This window comes from Manacus candei, unplaced genomic scaffold (genome assembly GCF_025592945.1).
Source record: "Manacus candei isolate 608988 ecotype Guabito, Panama unplaced genomic scaffold, ASM2559294v1 h1tg000042l, whole genome shotgun sequence".
In the NCBI taxonomy this organism is placed as follows: Eukaryota; Metazoa; Chordata; class Aves; order Passeriformes; family Pipridae; genus Manacus; species Manacus candei.
The window spans coordinates 588,613-605,830 of record NW_026138090.1 but is presented as its reverse complement, the minus strand read 5'-3'; the positions used below and the strand labels follow the sequence as shown (position 1 = coordinate 605,830).

The 17,218-nt window shown below is 40.6% G+C and overlaps 1 long non-coding RNA gene across 7 annotated transcripts in view; it reads right to left on the bottom strand.

Moving 5' to 3' along the window:
* LOC127474480 (uncharacterized) overlaps positions 1 to 17,218 on the bottom strand; it is a 119,497-nt gene that overhangs the window by 49,095 nt on the left and 53,184 nt on the right. For all 7 annotated transcript variants that reach the window (XR_007905869.1, XR_007905864.1, XR_007905866.1 and 4 more), the window contains exon 3: positions 9,550 to 9,599. This is a non-coding gene — a long non-coding RNA (uncharacterized LOC127474480). The remainder of the gene's footprint in view (positions 1 to 9,549; positions 9,600 to 17,218) is intronic.

Sequence of the window (17,218 nt, the reverse complement as noted above, 5' to 3'; positions counted from 1 at the left end):
AACTGTCTGTTTTTTGCTCTGTTGCCAGCAATTAAAAACACATTTCCATGAAAAGCTGGTATATTACATGAGCTACAGATCTTTTTTTTTTCCTATCTCACATAAGGACTTTTATAGTAGAAGAAGAGTGTTAGAGGTGAAAGGGAAACTAAAAAGGAATGTTTACCGGGATGCCACCTGACTGCTAAGGAAAAATGGGGAGTAACAAAGGGATAAGAAACCAAAAGCAAACATTGTAAGACAGTGAAATAGAGCTCTCCCAGCAGAGGCATTTTTTTCAGTGATGGCCTCACAGCTCTGCTGTCTCCTGAGCAGCTCAATCAGATGGCAAAAGGTTAAAAGCACCGAGGAAAACCTGAATCATCTGACCTAAAAATGGAAGAGAGGACAGAGAAAAAAGACTTTGTGGTATGAGCTCACTTTTAATGCAATGCCCTCTTTTAAATACTGAAGGACTCTACTCCCTTTTGACAAGCACTTGGTAAAACACACATATCATGTTTGCAGACAACACAACCATAATGGTAATTCACTTTCTTCAGAGTCAGAAACCTCATCTGTATTTCAGACACAGTAGCAACAAAATATGAATCAACTGGGTGAATTTCATACATGGGCTTTCTGATACCCGTCCACTGTTCCAGCAGAATGTAATTTATTGGTATGCTTAAAAATGACACACAGATTCAATGAAGACACTGGCACCGGCTAAAAAAAAAAGTAGTAAAATGCTAAAAAGTCAGTTATCACAGATTTCTCTGGGCTACCTGAACAGTCAGAAGAGAACATGGGCCACACTTTATGTAAAGAGCTGAGCAATAATATATGTGGTTAAAAATACAATTGGCACTCCATAAAATGTTTTTGAATAGTCTTCAAACTCCAGATCCTCAGGTATTTTCCTGTACTTCAAAACAGTCAGATCTGTTTCCAGCATGTGTGGCAGCAACCCCAAGAAAGATTTAAAACAAGATAAAAATATTTCTTCTATTTTTTTTTTTTAAAGTAACTGTTTATCATACTGTCCAGGAAGTGGTTCTGTTTGAGAAATCCTGAACAAAAGTGCTGAATTATAAACCTGTCTTCCCTGGAGTCACTCCAGCACCCTTAACCATCTGCAGTGAATAGGATACAGCATTCATGTACACAAAACACCTTCTGGGAGAATCTGCATCCATACAACAGCGACTAGATTACTGGTGTGGATCAGGATTGGATTTATCTTACTCAGCTACAGGTGCCAAAAATTACAGGCTTACTTTAAACTATGTTCTTGAGCAGCTGTCAGAGAGAGGCAACTGCCGATGGTGAATCTTGTTAAATTCCTTAGGAATAAAAATTTACATGAACATCAGAGAGAGAAACAGCTTTGCAGGTCAGCATGACAGCAAAGCAGACTTCTAAATTCCCTTAGGCAAAAGCTACTTTCCCCAACTGGAACACAGAGTTTCCCAAAGAGATATCTTAGCATGACAAACCTCAAACCTATTGCTCTCAGCTTCTTGCTAATTAACTCAGAGATTACTGGCAGACTGGAAGTGAAGGAGAGTAATGGAGTCACATACTCACAGAGATGGAATTCAAGCAAGGAACTAGATAGAAAAGGAGTAAGAAGAGTACAAAGTAAAAACACCTTTCAAACACTGTATGTTTCACAAAACTTTGCCAGAATTAAAATAGAGGAATAAAAAAAAAGAAAAAAAAGTGACAGGACTGCTTGCTGATCTCCTGAATTCCACTCTTCTACAATCATCATCTTATAAATCAAAATCAATTAGAAAAGATAATGAAGATCTGAATGATCTAAACCCAATAAATTTCTAAAAACATGACGTTCTTCATTGAGAGTGAAGACAACTCAGGGCTGGTTTGAATTATGGGAAGAATTAAAATCAGCCAGAGACCTACAAGTGATTGTGCATATCATGTATCTGATGCTGCCAACCCATCTTTGTACCCACAAATAAGTAATGGCAAAAATCTTTCAACTGCTGCATTTGAATTCCATCACTCATTTCCTCTGGGTCCCCACCAAAAAAACTGCGGAAAAAAGGCAAATCTAAAAAATTCCTTCTAGGTTGATTACACAAAGGAATAGGGAATATAAACACATGCCTGTCTAGTAGTTCATTGAAGACAGCAGGGATTAGTCACTCTCCTGAGCACAATATTAGGATGTTGACTGCGGCCAAAGACTGATGCTTGAGAATGGAGCCATCAAATTCATTTCCTGGTCCAAAGTCACAATCCAAAGAGAGATTTCTCAGAAGGAGGGTTAAACATGGGAACAGAGGAGAAGAAACTGAGACCTGGAAGGTGCCTGTGCCTCGAAGTTCAATGGTCATGTAATTCCTCCCGAGAAAAGGGAGTGTTCCTGCATGACACAACCAGCAAACCATGCAGGAGTCACATCCTGGTGAAGGGTGGCAGCTCCAGACACTTGACCTGGGAGGACAGCTTTATGCACAGGAATGCTGGCCAGGTGAAGATAAAGGGAAGGAATGCAGAGCAAAGGGAAAGGGATTTATTTCCAGGAAGGTATCAGAGGGTTTGTGTCTGGAAGCCCAACATGCATCTCAAGGGATGAGGCGAGTAGGCCTTTTGTTTGTTTAAAGCCCAGGGACAACCTTCACCCTCATGTCACCCTCCTGTCAGGCTCAGGAGCACAGCTGAGCAGCCTCTCCAAGGAGCAGCACACACACATTAACCATCTCTCAGGCCCTGGATGACTCCCACAGGGAATCTGTGTCCCCCCTCCATGCTGCAGGAGGATTCCCTGCCCTTTGAGGCACGGAGGCTCATCTGAGCTGCTTCCCCATCGCCTCTGTCCATCCTGTGCCCCTTCCCTCTCACAGGGATACTGCAAACTAAATCAGCTTCACAAGCCATTTCTATGCATAACACTGGTCCAAGCTATACATCCATCAGTGTGTCTTCAAATGAATCTGAGGACAGATTTGACTCATTCAGCAAAATCTGACTCACGTCTCTTGGGTATGGAAAAAACCAGTCTGCAGGTCAATATTTGATGTTTGTTCAACCAGTTTAGCCTCTGGATACAAAGGCCAAACTTTCCTATTATACAAGTTTTATTCTTAGGAACTACTTATCTATTGTATACCTGGATGGGATCTTGTGAAGTTACAATCTATGCACACAAGAACCCAGCAAACCTATTCAGACTAATTACACAATGGGAGAGTTTCCTTATTTAGTTTTTTACTGGTGCTCTTGGTTATCGTGTGGGTTCCCCTCCAATGGGATTTATGCATTCAGCTTTCACACAGTGATTGTGCAAATACTGGAGCTCCAACGGCCAACAAAAAAACCCCAAACATACAAATAAAAAGTCTTTTGCATTTTCAAATATATCTTTCCCTAGTGCATTCCATTTAAGAGCGGCCCATGTAAAATTACACAGAGGATCTGTAATGTTTGTGTAAACATCAGATCTGTTCTAAGGACATACTCAGAGGCCACTACAACATGAGCTGCTTTGGACAATCCAGGTCACATTCAGGTTCCCTCTGAAAGTACCAACTACTTGAGCAAACAAAGTCTGATTTTACTTGAAATTATTTCCACTGAACTGCTAATTGGTGATTCATTCTAAACTCACAGCCTCACAATGCTTCCTAATGCAAAGAACCTTCCAAGGAGGCAGATTCATTTACTGAAAGGGAATTAAGAGAGAAAACACATTCAGGATCAGCCTGACCTGTCTGAAGTGCCAGATGGATGGTTCTGCTGTGTCGGTGGATTTGAGGGGTTTTACATCAGAGGCTCAAGAAGTCCAGGAAATGCCAACCTTGCTCAGCAGCAGTGCAGTACCTTGGGAATGCAGGTTCAGCTTCCTCCCAACCCTTCCATGGCCCAAGGGAGGAGGAGTCCTGACTGAGCTGCAGGCTGTGTAGATGGAGTGCAGCTACACACTGTCCTCCAGACCTAAAGGTTTCCATCCCTTCTCCCAGGTTTTATTTCCCCAGTGACTGCTATCACTTTGCCCTGCCAGAAGAGGTGGGAGATCCAGGTCCTACATGATTTGGATTTCCCCCAAGTAAGCCATTCTAAGAAAAGGGAAAACACTGGGCAGCAATTTTATCAGAAACAGTTCCTGTTGTGTAAGACTTGTGGATGGGGAATGTAAGGCCCCTGCCAGCCAACTCACCTCCCTGAACAGTGACATCCATCAGGCAATCCCTCACAGTGGATGAAGAACATCCTTCCAGGAGGATTTTCTTCCCCAGAAACCCAATATCTCTTCTCACAAAATCTTCTCTAGTAATTATTAAAATTAGTCAACCATTTCCCAAAGTCACAAGCTGCAATCTAAAACCAGACTCGCTGAAAAACCTTCCAAACACAGAACAATTTTACACTGCAAAGCACTGATTGCATGGAAATGTGCTGATTTCACCAAAAAAGCTCTATAAAAGGCAACAAGATTGGCCAGCAGGCCAGTCTGTCCGGCTTCCTGCCAGGCTGCCTGCCAGCCCCAGGGTGGGTACTCCCAGCTCCCTCATTCAAAAAATGAAAATCAGCTATGAGAAGGCTCCCAAGGGATCAGGATTTTGCTTCCTGTAGCTCTCTATTTAAAATAAACGTTGCACAGGGGTGTGTGTGTCAGGAAGGGCAGGGATGCCTCCGCTATCATACAGCAGGAAAGGCTTCTCAACAACTGAAAAAATCTCAGAAAATTTGCTGTATTTCAAAAGATAGATGCCAATGCTAACAGCACAGGAGGGAGAGGATGAGACATCTCCGCATAAATCTGTGAGTGGGAAGACAATAGCAAAGAAATCCAAGCAGTAAGACGATAAATCAGAGGTGGGGAATCCCTGTCTTATCCCTTCTGCAGTGTGTGTGCAGCTATTGTATTTAATTAAAATAAATTACAGTTCGTTTGTGTACAGCCTGCAGGGCTTTTCACACCCCTGAACCAAAGCACAGGGATCAGCAAACGTCCTTCAGGAGTTCACTCTCCGTGTGTCCCCAGACGTGGAATGCAGATACTCTGTCACAGCACAGTCGCGGGAAGGGCTGACGGGTCGAGGCAGAACAAAAAGCCCAAAGAGTTCTGCTTTTATACCATCCACTTCCTCAGCTCCCTACGTGGGATCCTTGCCAGAACACTGGTAACATTAATGGAGAATGCAAAGCTGCCCAGCAGTGTGGCAGCTGCTTCTGGGCACGGATGTTTCACTGGAGAGTGATTTCTTCTTAGTGGGGTGATTTAACTCTATAAACTCAACTATTTCTGGAGCACCTGGCTGCGCAGGATCAATGCATTTTCCTGGTTAACCACTGCACCCACACAGTGTAAATTCCTGCTTGAGAATTCATTTCTTGCATTTGCAGGAGCAGAAGCACCTCAGACAAGAACTCTCTGCACTGAGGTTCACACTCGCTGTGCCCCAGTTTGGTCCATCGGCCCCGCACCTCCGGGGGCCAGGAGGTGATGAGGTGTTCAGGAATGCTGTGCCACACACCTGAGGACCCTGCAGAGTACATCAACAGCCTGACAGTGATTTCTGGTGATACAAACTGTGTTTCCAGTGTCACCTGGGTCAGCCACCCATCCACAATGCTCCAAGATCCGGTTGATTTATGTGTAAGATCAGCCAATGGGAATGTAAAGCTGCCTGCAAAGGTCTGTTACTCCAGGAGGTTTGGAAACTCCAGGTTGCTGATTAAAAACAAGAAGGAAGTACCTCCTGGCAGACCACGTCCCTGACAGAACCAGAGACACGATGTACCCAACAGGACTCTTGATTTGGAGCTGCTCAGTGGATGCTCAGACAAGAGAAAGCACCAGTTAAATCCTACCTTAAGCAGCTGCAGAATATCAGTCAATCAATGCCATTTGAAAAAAAAAAAATCTATTTATTCTTGTCTTTAGAAAGGCAAGAGTGAGGAGGAAATGGATTTGAAGTAAGCTTAGAGAAGTCCACGATAATACTAATTGAAGATTTTGAAGTGCCTTCCCAACAGCAAGTAAAACACACAGATCTCTGACAGGAGAAGTGAAGCAGGAAAATGCAAAGCAGCTTGTCCAAGCTTATGCAACAGATGAGAAGCACAAACAGCACACAGATCTCCAGGCTCCATCTCTGTGTCCTACCATCCTTTCATTTAAAAAAACTTAAATCCTACTTTGCAATCCAGAAAGATTTTCCACGTAGCTTTAAGTGTTAATTCTGAGCTCCACAGATATTTTTTTTTTTCTTGATGTGGTACCTCACCCATTATCTCCTCTTCTGGACACATACAGTATAAAAGGATTTAGTATTTCAGAACCAAGAAAATAAGAGGAAAAAAAAAAAAGTCCTAAATTTTTATCTAAAGGCAAATTCTTTTTCCTATAGGCACATTGAATACAGGTTTGAACTAGCACTCATTTTTTATCTTACGAGGAGAGAAAAGAGTGCTTGGAAACCGTATGAAAATTAAAAGTGTTAAGATGCAGCTAAATATATATATATATTTATGATGTTTCCATTTGCTGAATTAACATAATGTACAATGTATTTTATGTATTATCTGTTCAGCTCTAGGTACACTTCACTGCAGGCAGAGATGAAACAATTATCCAAAACACTGCCAGACCATTTTTTAGCCCCGTGAAATGCAGCAAGTAACACAGACCACTTCAGCACACAGCTCCTACCTGTGGGGCACAAGGATGGCTCCTACAAAAGACACACCAAAATTTCTCAGTGTTAATGGTGGTGCCAGAGTTTTCTATGTCAAGCCACAGAGGCAACTCACAAAATGGAAATCTAAAAACTGATCTCAGCACGCTCCTCACTTTCTGCAAAGCACACATCAAACTCACAGGTACTTTCACATCTGACATAAATTAAAAGCCTTCTTTTACAACCAAGTTGTGTTTTTTTATGTTTCTAAGTCATCCAGAAGACATCACTGTCAAATGGAGAGTTTTCTTTTGAATACCCACTGCCTGTGGGAATGGCTACTCCCCACACTTCCAACAACACTGACCTCTTTGGGGTTTGTCTCCATTTATGCCATCCATGCCTGTGGACCTTCTCAGAAGCAAAGGGATATCTGAAGAGGAAAATTTACCCTTGCTGCCTGTCCTTTTCTCTTCAAACTCTCTCTGTCATTCAGAGTGAAGGGCAATATGCTCCAAGTCACCTATTTGCTCACAGATGGGCAAGGCGTGGGCTGTCTCTTGAGGTTAGATACTGCTAAAGAGTCAAAATATTAATATTGTGTCTGAAAGTTGAAGCAGCCGTGGTGCCCTCATTTCACAGGTACATGGGACAAACACAACCGACAGAGCAACTCTGTGGAAGGAAAGTGAGGTGGCAGAGCTTTTACTCAGCCAGCAGAAAGCTTCTAATGATCTGGTCCCTTCTTAAGACCACCCTCTGTCTTCACACAACCAACCATTTAAACAGGACTGTGACAAGAAATTTTTCTACCAACCCTAAACATGTCTGTGTGTCTGGTATTACCTCTTTTTTCTGTAAGACATGAACTGGGATGGATACACTGACATGACACAATATACCCTTGCCAAGATCCTGCAGGGCAGATGGAATCTTGGAGCCCACCTTTTGAGCAGAGACTACTATCATGACTAAAACAAAAGCTATTTCAGATCATTATTTAAAGTATACCACTGAAAAACCTAAGGTTTATGCCTTGCAGTAGAAGCATCTGATTAAAATGCACAGTTTAAATGGAAATCTCTCTGTTTGGCAGGTGAGGCCTGTAAGAATACAAGGTTCCCTTTTCCAAAACAAATGCAAGAGATTTAATCTAATTTAATACATTAATCTGCTATGAATCTTGGGCTAGATGCAAAGCTTTATTTACTGTCCTGAGGTAGGAAAGAGAATCAAGAATCCCAGAACACAAAGCCTGATTATTTTAAGGAAATGCCCATGGAAAAACTAATCCCAGATAGTACTGCTTCCCTGAGACTGAAACAACCTAAAGGACGATTCCATTATCGTAGAATGGTCTCAACAGGAAAGGACCTTCAAGACCATCATCCCACAGCTTTTATTCTTTACCTGGCTTGGCATTTCTCCAAGTAATTTAGGATCTCTAACAGAAAAATCACTGTAAATTACCAGGAAATAAAACTGGACAACGGCAGTTCACCAGAACAAATGTTGGTGATTTCGTTATCGCTTCCAGCACTGACCACACGTATTGCAGGGAAAAAGTTGACCAGGTTAAAGACTTTTCCATTTCTATCTATGATCTCCCAGGGAATGTGCTAAGGAAACGGTCTCCCTACTGAATCATTTCAAGAATTTTACAGTCAAGATGATTTATTACCATAAAACAGGTCTTGGAAACAAGGACATTTGAGGAGACTCAATAGCTATTAAATCAGTGTGGAAAACATGATGCTGAAGGAATTGCAGATGCCTGACACATGTTCTACTACCCTTTTTTTTTTTCCTTAACACTGAATGTCTATAAAAACCAAGCCTGCAGAATTACTTAAAACTTTTCAGACAAAGAGACACAGGTATAAATTAAAATGCCGTTCATATATAAGTAATAAAGAAATAACTAAAGCACCCCAAAAAGGCTGTTTGACAAACTGGAGTCACCAATAATTTCAAAACCTATGCGTTAAAAATATACTTATCACTTAGTAAACAAGTTGAGACACATTTTGCAGGGTTATAGATGTTTTAGAGTTGAGTCAACAATACATAGAAAACCTCACACTACCTTTTAATGAGTCCACTTGTTAGCTGGTGTGAAACTAAATTCAGAATCATCTTGGGTTTTGTTATTACAATTGCAATATAGATGTTGTTGTCGCACAGAACATGCTCTGTTCAAGACAGTTAAAAGCATCTCTCTTTAAAATTTGCCATTGTCTACTACAAATGAATCAGGGAGATGATCTATGAGGCTTGCTATGCAAAACACCACGGAAAAACATGCTGCTTTCTTCACCAAAATGGAAAAAATTCTTGTGCTAAACCAGAGAACTACAGAATGGTCTGGGTTGGAATGGACCCTAAAGAGCATCTACAGTTCCATGGGCAGGGACACCTTCCACTAGACCAGGTTTCTCAAAACCCCATCAAACCATGAAGAGTTACAATACTCAAGTAAATGTTTTTAATGTATTCCAAGATACTCAGTCAAAATACAGCAGCCTGAAAGGAAGGTTTAAGGTTTTCTCATACCAGCTGATACAAAGCTTTGGAGCCCAAAATCCCTTTCCAGCCCTTCCTGCCTTCAAACCTCTCCTCTCCACATCCTTGGACCACAGCAGCTACAACAGCAGTAATTTTGCAAGCACATAACCCAACCCTGAACTCCTTTATGCCTTGACACAGTGATGAGAAAAGGAGAAAAGTGATCCACCTCATGCAACTTCACCCTGAGCCACGTGGCTCCAAAACAGGGAACTCAGTTCTACAAACTGCACTCACAGTCTGGGTAAATGAGGAAAGCTAATTGCCTTTTTAATTAAATGGATGTCTTAGAGAACAACTGACCTACAGTCTTATAAAAGAGGAAGATGAACATCCTTCTTTGACTTACATTTTGGATTGTCCTGGTTCACTTGTACAACTCAGCCACCTTTCCTTTTTCTGCAACACAAGAAAGAAGACAAATTCTGTTAAAAAAAAATGAAGTATTTGCTTGAACTGAAGTTTCTCATTACATTGTTAATTAATGCTTGAAGCTTACTGTTTGCTTTCAGTCAACACTGGAAAATATTTCCCTCCTTCCTTTTCTGTTTCTCTGATTTTGATTGCCTGACTATTTCTCCTACATGACACAGCTCTATCAAGATGAACCATGGAGACTGCCTGGTGATTAGAGCATAGCACTGAAGAACTAGAAATAAATCCCAAAACCTACTGCAGAGCTGACCAAAGAAATTCCTCGTAGTCATAGAGAAAATGAATAAACAAATAAAAAGAAAATATCTAATTGCTCAAAGATATCTTTTTAGTCTTCCTAGATCTGTGACTGTTTCTTGTTGGCCTTCAGCACCTAAAATTCAGAAAGGTGATGACCTGCCCTTGGTTTGGGGTCGTATCTGGTTGCCCAAAGTTTCAGGCACCGTAAAACACTTCAGTGGGAGCTCAATATTGAAGGGGTTGGCCATTATGTCCTGCTTTGTACTTTGGATTACCTGTAGAAATAGAGAAGGTATATCCATACCTTACTGGGAATTGAAACAAAAAAAAATAAAGGCGAGCAACCAAAAAACCAGACACAAAAATCTCCTAAGTAGAGTTATGAGGGTATTGTCCTGAAAAAGAATGCTCCGATGCTACATTCTCTATTTAACCACATAATTAGTAAACTTCCAGCAGAAGCTGCAAAAAAATTCCTCATTCCCTTACTAGGCCAAGTAGCGACCTGGAAGAAGTACTCAAACCTCCATGAAGAACTGGTATGCTCCAGATAATGGAAAAACTAAGTAAGTGGGGATGTACTGGAAAATGAAGCACAGAGACATCTCATCACTCAAGGTTAGGGCTGTTCTTCTTCTGCTGGAAATGGTAATTTTCAAGGAAAAAAAAAAAGAGACTATTAAAAAAAAAAAAAAGAGAGATGGAAAGAGGAGGACACCAGGCAGAAAGAATTCTGGTTCTTGCTTTGCAGCCAGGAAGGAATAACAAAGCAACAAGTAAATGCCAACATGGATTTGTCAAACTGCTTCACTCCCCTTCCCAAGAAGTTAGAAAGCCCTAGGATATGGAGATGGTGCAGTAATCAGTCACCTGAGCATGGTGGTCATACTGCTTTCCCCCAAATCAATAAAAGGATCATAGAACTGGACGGAAAAACAAATCCAAAGAATAAAACTCCATTGTTCACAAAGTGATCACACAGATCTTGGCACGTGGCATCCAACCTCCAGCATCAGCAGAACCCCGATGCCTTCAGAAGGAAGACAATTATCTCATTAATTCATCAGACAACTATGCATGAGAAGTGTTTTCTTAATCTTGAGTCCTAAAATCTCAATATGAAATAAATACATGTATCATTAGGGGGTATGAAATCATCGAACTCCTTTATAAGGGGCACCATTAAACTTTAAGCTATTTAATTTAGCACAACAATAGAGTTTTACAAAGTGTGTTTTTCACTAATGACCTGGCCACTATTTTTGTTATTTTTTTGCCTGCAAAATGCACAGTCAATATTTGTGGTTTTTAAAAAAAAAAAAAAAAAAAAAAAAAAAGACATTTCTTTCTCAAAATGTTGTGCAGGAAAAAAACAATCCAGAAAAAAATTAAGCTCAGAGTACAATCAAATATACAAAGGAAAACCACACAAGTACAGATTTCATCATACTCCTCCAGATTTTAAATAGATCAACATATTTTGGAGATGGATGTGATTTTATGCGAGCTGTGCCCCTTTAAAATTGGCAACTACATTTAATTCAGTGCCTTCTTATTCCAAATTCCAAACTCCAGTTGAAAATAGATCTCACAATGGAGTCCTACAGCTGAATATACTCTAGGAGAAAATTAATACTCTAATTTATTCCAAATCATTTGCATGACAGTATATCATTAGTATATACAAAAAAATATGTATTATATCAACAGAGAAAAAATTCTGTGCAAACAGTGAAAGAAACTCGCATCCCACCAGCGAGATGAGCTTGAAACTTAAAGCACAAAGCTGTTTTATTTCTCTGAAAAACAAACACACAAAAAAAAATACCAAACAGAGCTGTTCAAGGTCCAGATTTTGATTTTTTAAAATACCCTGTGATCTTAACAAACAACAAGGCAAATATGATTTCTTGCATACCAGGTATCTCCTAAATAGCTGAAAAGAGCCATGCAGACAAGCCAGGACAGACTAAAAATAACTGATGTAACAACTCGGGTACAGAGAGAGGTTTTCCTACCTCACTGATTAGTAACAAGCAGAAGAGGAAAGGAAACACACACTCACTTTATAACTCCATCAACCCTGTCGTCCTGGAAACAATTCTCCTACAAAAGAACTACTTAACTACTAAAGCATCTTCTGCTACTACTTTTTGAGGTTTTTTTTCTTCCACCCCCTTCCCCCTCTGCAGTGCTCTCAATGTCTGATAAACAGCCAGTACCAAACCTATCTCGTAAAATGGCACAGAAATTGGATCTCTCGCTCCCAGAAGAAAATATATAATTCCATTTGCGTACGCAGCACTTAGTTTTGCACAAAGCCGAAGGAACAGACTGTAATTCTGTTGTTGCTGTTGTTGTTAAAATGACTTATTAACTGAACCTTTAATTTCAGAATATGTACTGCTGGTAAAAGGTACCCTCAGCATGTTCTTCCTGGGAGCAGAGTGAGAAATCTCAGGCTGTAGAGCAGGCTCAGCCCTCCCTCGTAGGTGCTGAACAGCATGTACAGGCTGGAGCTCTGTACATAAAAATATTTGCTGCAAGGCTTCCTCTCTCCACCTGACCTACCATGAGCTTTGTCCTTCCACTGACCTCATCCAGAAAACTTAAATTAAGGACCAAGCTCTACCCTCAATATATATTCCCAAATACTCCCATCAGCAAAATGTTTACTGCCTCCCCAAACATTTTCTGTTCAGCCTGAGTTTCCTGCTCGCCTGATTGTACCTAGAGCTGAACAGGTTAATGTCAACCTTGCCTGCAGGAAAGTTTATCCACGTGTAGCAGGACAGAGACACTGAACGTGCCATGAAAACCAACACACGTGGTATGACTGGATCCCCTTTTTCAGATCCAGGAAGGACTCCATACAGACATTCCCAGGATAACAAACGGGACAGATACTCTTGCTGAAGGATGAACAAGGCAAGAGGACAACAGGACGAAAGGAAATGGCCTCAAGTAGTGCCAAGGAAGGTTTAGACTGGATATCAGGAAAAATTTCTTCATGGAAAGAGTGGTCAAGCATCAAACAGGCTGCTCAGGGAAGTGGTGGGGTCATCATTCCTGGAAGTGTCCAAAAAACATGTGGATATGTCACTTGAGAACGTGGTTTGGTGGCAAATATGGTGGTGCTTTCAAGCTGATGGTTGGACTTGGTGATCTTAGAAATCTTTTCCAATTCAAACCATTCTATGATTCCATACAAACCAGAAAACCTGCTGGATAAACTCAGCCTTATTCACATACCTGGGGTGAGAGTCCTTGAATACCTCTATGGGAGTATTTTGTGTCACAGACCACAAAAAAAAAATCCCTATTTCTGGTTTTATGGTTACCGTCTGTGTTTGGAAGGGAACAGAACTTCTTGGTAATGTGCACCACTTTGCTGACCACAAAGAAATTAAAAAAAAAAAACAACCCTCCTCTTATGAGCAGAATTTTTATTGTCTCATATTCCCCTAGAAAAGCCCTGGGATCAGGAAGTCTTAGCAACTCCTGACTTTAAAGGAAAGAGCTCTAAGCAGGTTTCAGACCACAACTTTACACTCAGCATCTATCCATACACTGCTCTTTTTCCTACACAGCCCATCTGGATTAGAAACAGTGATTTGGCCTTACCTAAACTGCCCAATCCACAGCAACAAATATACTTATATAAATACTTTTAAATTCTTGCTTTTTGAAGTACTGATGTCTGAAGAAATTTTGCCTCTGACCCTCTCAGTCAGCCTGCCTAAACATCCTGCTTTCCAGTAAAATGCCAGAGTCTGCACTGGTCTCAGATGGGAAAAATCACAATACACTGCTGTCAAATGAGACCTGTTAATTACCAAAATTATTCCCACAGCAAGTCCAAAGGGATTTTGGTTCCTTTAGACAATTACACCCAGCAGTTTATTCAGTGTGGTATCTCTTATTTATTATCATCACTCTGCTAAGGAGGAGACCTGCATTTTCCCTTGACTCCCTCCAACTTCCAATGTATTTACAAGGTCTTTTCATGTCCCCTATTAATGCTGGTTACCCATGTCTTTTTATTTTAGATTTTTACATAATCCCTATCTAATTGTTTCACAGAGAAGCTGTGGATGGCCCATCCCTGGAAGTGTTCAAGGCAAGGTTGGAAAGGGCTTGGAGCAACCTGGTCTAGTGGAAGGTGTCCCTGCCCATGAATAAGAACAGAATAAAATAATTTTTATGGTCCCTTCCAACCCAAACCATCCTGTGATTCTAATATGCTTTTACATTAGTTTTAAATTGTGTCCTTGTTCCTACTTTTCAAATGACTTAAATTTAATATACCAACATGATGCACAGCTTTGTTTTCCCTTTACTCTTGTGCTTTTACTCTAGACATTGTTAACCCTCAGGTCTCTATGTAGCCTCTGTACTCCTTTAAGTATCTTCTGGAGAGATCAGAGAATCATAAAATAGTTTGGGTTGAAAGGGACCTTGCAGATCATCCAGTTCCAACCCCCTGCCATGGGCAGGGACACCTTCCACTAGACCAGGAGATCTGCTTAGCTGGTAAAATTAGCTGAAATCTCAATTGATTAGGATCTGAAGTAGCTACCAATAAACTACTATCACTAACAGATCTGAAATCTCAACCTCACAGTCTTGAGCTGCCTCTGCAAAACGCCAGGGATCAGGATTTATAATTCCTCATCCCCTCCACTACGGATCCAGCTCCCTCAGCAGCATTTACTGCACAGGCTCAATAAACATTCCATGTGTCATCATGTAGGCAGTCAACAGCTACAGAAGTCTGTCTTAACACGTCAAAAATCCAGGGATTTTCAGCATCCCATCCCTCATACCACGCATGAGAAAATTCAGCGGCAGAGACAGAGAGGAGGAAGATATTTGGAAACTTGGTACGTGCATGTAAATTTAAGATTATGAAAATTGTGGTGCCTTACAGTAGCAGCACTGTTGCACGTGTTACAAATGCTGAATTCTGTCAAACTATTTCCAGTAAATGCATTTTTTTCCCCACCTCAGCACTAGAAATTCCCGATGTATAACATAAATCTTTATATTCTGCACTTTCTAGCTTGAAAAAGGACCAGTTTTACCAGCCAGCTTTTAGGAGTGTTTAGACCTTCTCTGTTTCAGAAGCACATTGGATCTCAGGCTAGAAAAACATTTCTTATCCTGATTTTTTTCTTCTTATTTCAGGTAAATATTCCAAAGGCAAAGCTTTTGCCTTCTGCTGCCACTGAATACCAGTTGTTGCACAAGTAAAACACAAAAAGGCTTAAGCTAAGATTTTACACCAGCTACTTTTCTTTTCTTAACTGTTTAGTTTTCAGTAATTGAGTATGTTATGGGTGGGAAATTAAAGCCCAGGGTGATGCAACCACCATCACTGAGTAGGGCAATGGCAACAACAGAAGGAAAACAACTTGCAGTATAGTATGAAAACAATATTAAGGGAGAGTAAAACAATATTAATAACTGAAAAAAACCCACCACAATAAAATGACCTCTTCTGAGGATGATTATTTTTAGTTTCGGGCAGTATCGTTACAAAATACCTAATAAAGTTGACACAAAGAACTTCTAAACCATTTATTAATTACTCGAGGCTATTTTTTCATTTTACTGCTTCACTGCAATTTCCATTAACATACGAAATTATACCAGTTTTTTCCAAAGAGATATTTCCAGTGAAGTCAGTGTGGATTCAACAAGGCCAGGACCATCATATAAATAGAAATCAGAAAATAGTATTTCCATAAGAAACTGCTCAGGTTTATTGGATTAACAGGCACTTACAAGTGACTCATGCTGACACAGCCCATAGTAATCCAATCTATCTGTGATAAGAACAGATCCAAAGAAAATCTTAAATTTAGAAAATCACCTCTGTGAACGCTCACATAGTTGGTTTTATTGTATGAAATCACATTAAGTGTTCTCTCCAAATGGGAGGGCAAATAAACTAAAAGCTAAATTCTTGTAATTTTTTACACCATGAGTGTAGCATGTTCTTAAGAGTAGTAGCTGCCACACTGAGCATAATTAGAGCAGGATAATAGAGTCCTGTGTGGAACACAGCAGTTTTCCTGTCCACGGTCCCAGGAGAACATGCTGTGCCAAAAGGAGTGGGAAGAAGAAAAGCCACCAACACACTACAGTTTTCTTGGGGAAATTAAGATAGATTGTTATATCTGTGATGGTATCAGGCTTTTTTTTTTTTTCTGCCTTTACATTGGTTTTGGTTTCCATTTGGCATTTCTTGGGGAACTCTGACTTGTCTGCAGGGGATGTTACTAAATCTTAACATACACTGAGGTGTTCTGGCACAGCCAACTGAAGTATCAATGCTTTCCTGAAACCCTGAAGGATTGCATTCACAGCTCTCACACCTCCTTTAAAACAGGGCAGCAAGCAGGGAGCTGAGACTGGCATGGAGCTTATTTCTATAAATACTCCTTTTGCAGCAATAAAAGAATTTGTTCTTTGACACAATACCTCTTAATATTGCCATGAATAGAAATGGTCTTTAAAAAGTGTATTATTATATATTAGAGAATCATAGAGTCCTAGAATAGTTTGGGTTGGAAGGGACCTTAAGAATCATCTCATTCCAACCCTCTGTCATGGGCAGGGACACCTTCCACTATCCCAGGTTGCTCCAAGCCCTATCTAACCTGGCCTTGGACACTTCCAGGAATGGGGCAGCCACAGCTTCTCTGGGCAACCTGTGCCAGGGCCTCACCACCCTCACAGGGAAGGATTTCTTCCTGATATCTAATCTAAATCTGCCTTCTTTTTATATGAAAAGAAAGTTGCCAATATAAGGAAAGGTGACACTGGCCAGAGCGAGGGGTCATGCATTGAGGACCTGGAACTGGACTGTTATCTTTATCACCAATTACTGTAAACCTTTTCATTAAATTCTACTTTCTGTAAGGATATTTGAAAGCCACATATCTTCTGCCATTCCTAAAGCAGAGACACTGCTCCATACTCAAAGAGCTGTAAATCACTGAGCACACAGATGAAAACTCATTTGTAGGAACCAGCTACACACTACTGGGGCCAACAAAAGCTTATCAAATATAGCTTTCAAGGCTGAAGTGACTTATTTAGAGAACTGCTGTGCTGCTCTCACCTGTAGCACCCAGTTTAGTTAGCTCAAAGATAACAGTACACACCAAGCACATCGTAAGCAGGAGGCTTTAATTTTTTATGGACTTCTTCCTTCAGGCACACACACCCCTTCTAAACAAATTCCCATTAATGGCTATGCTACAATCCTAAAAAGCAGTATGTTATAGCCTTGGGCTAACTAGAGTGAGCTATGTTGAAGCTGCAATCACAGTTAA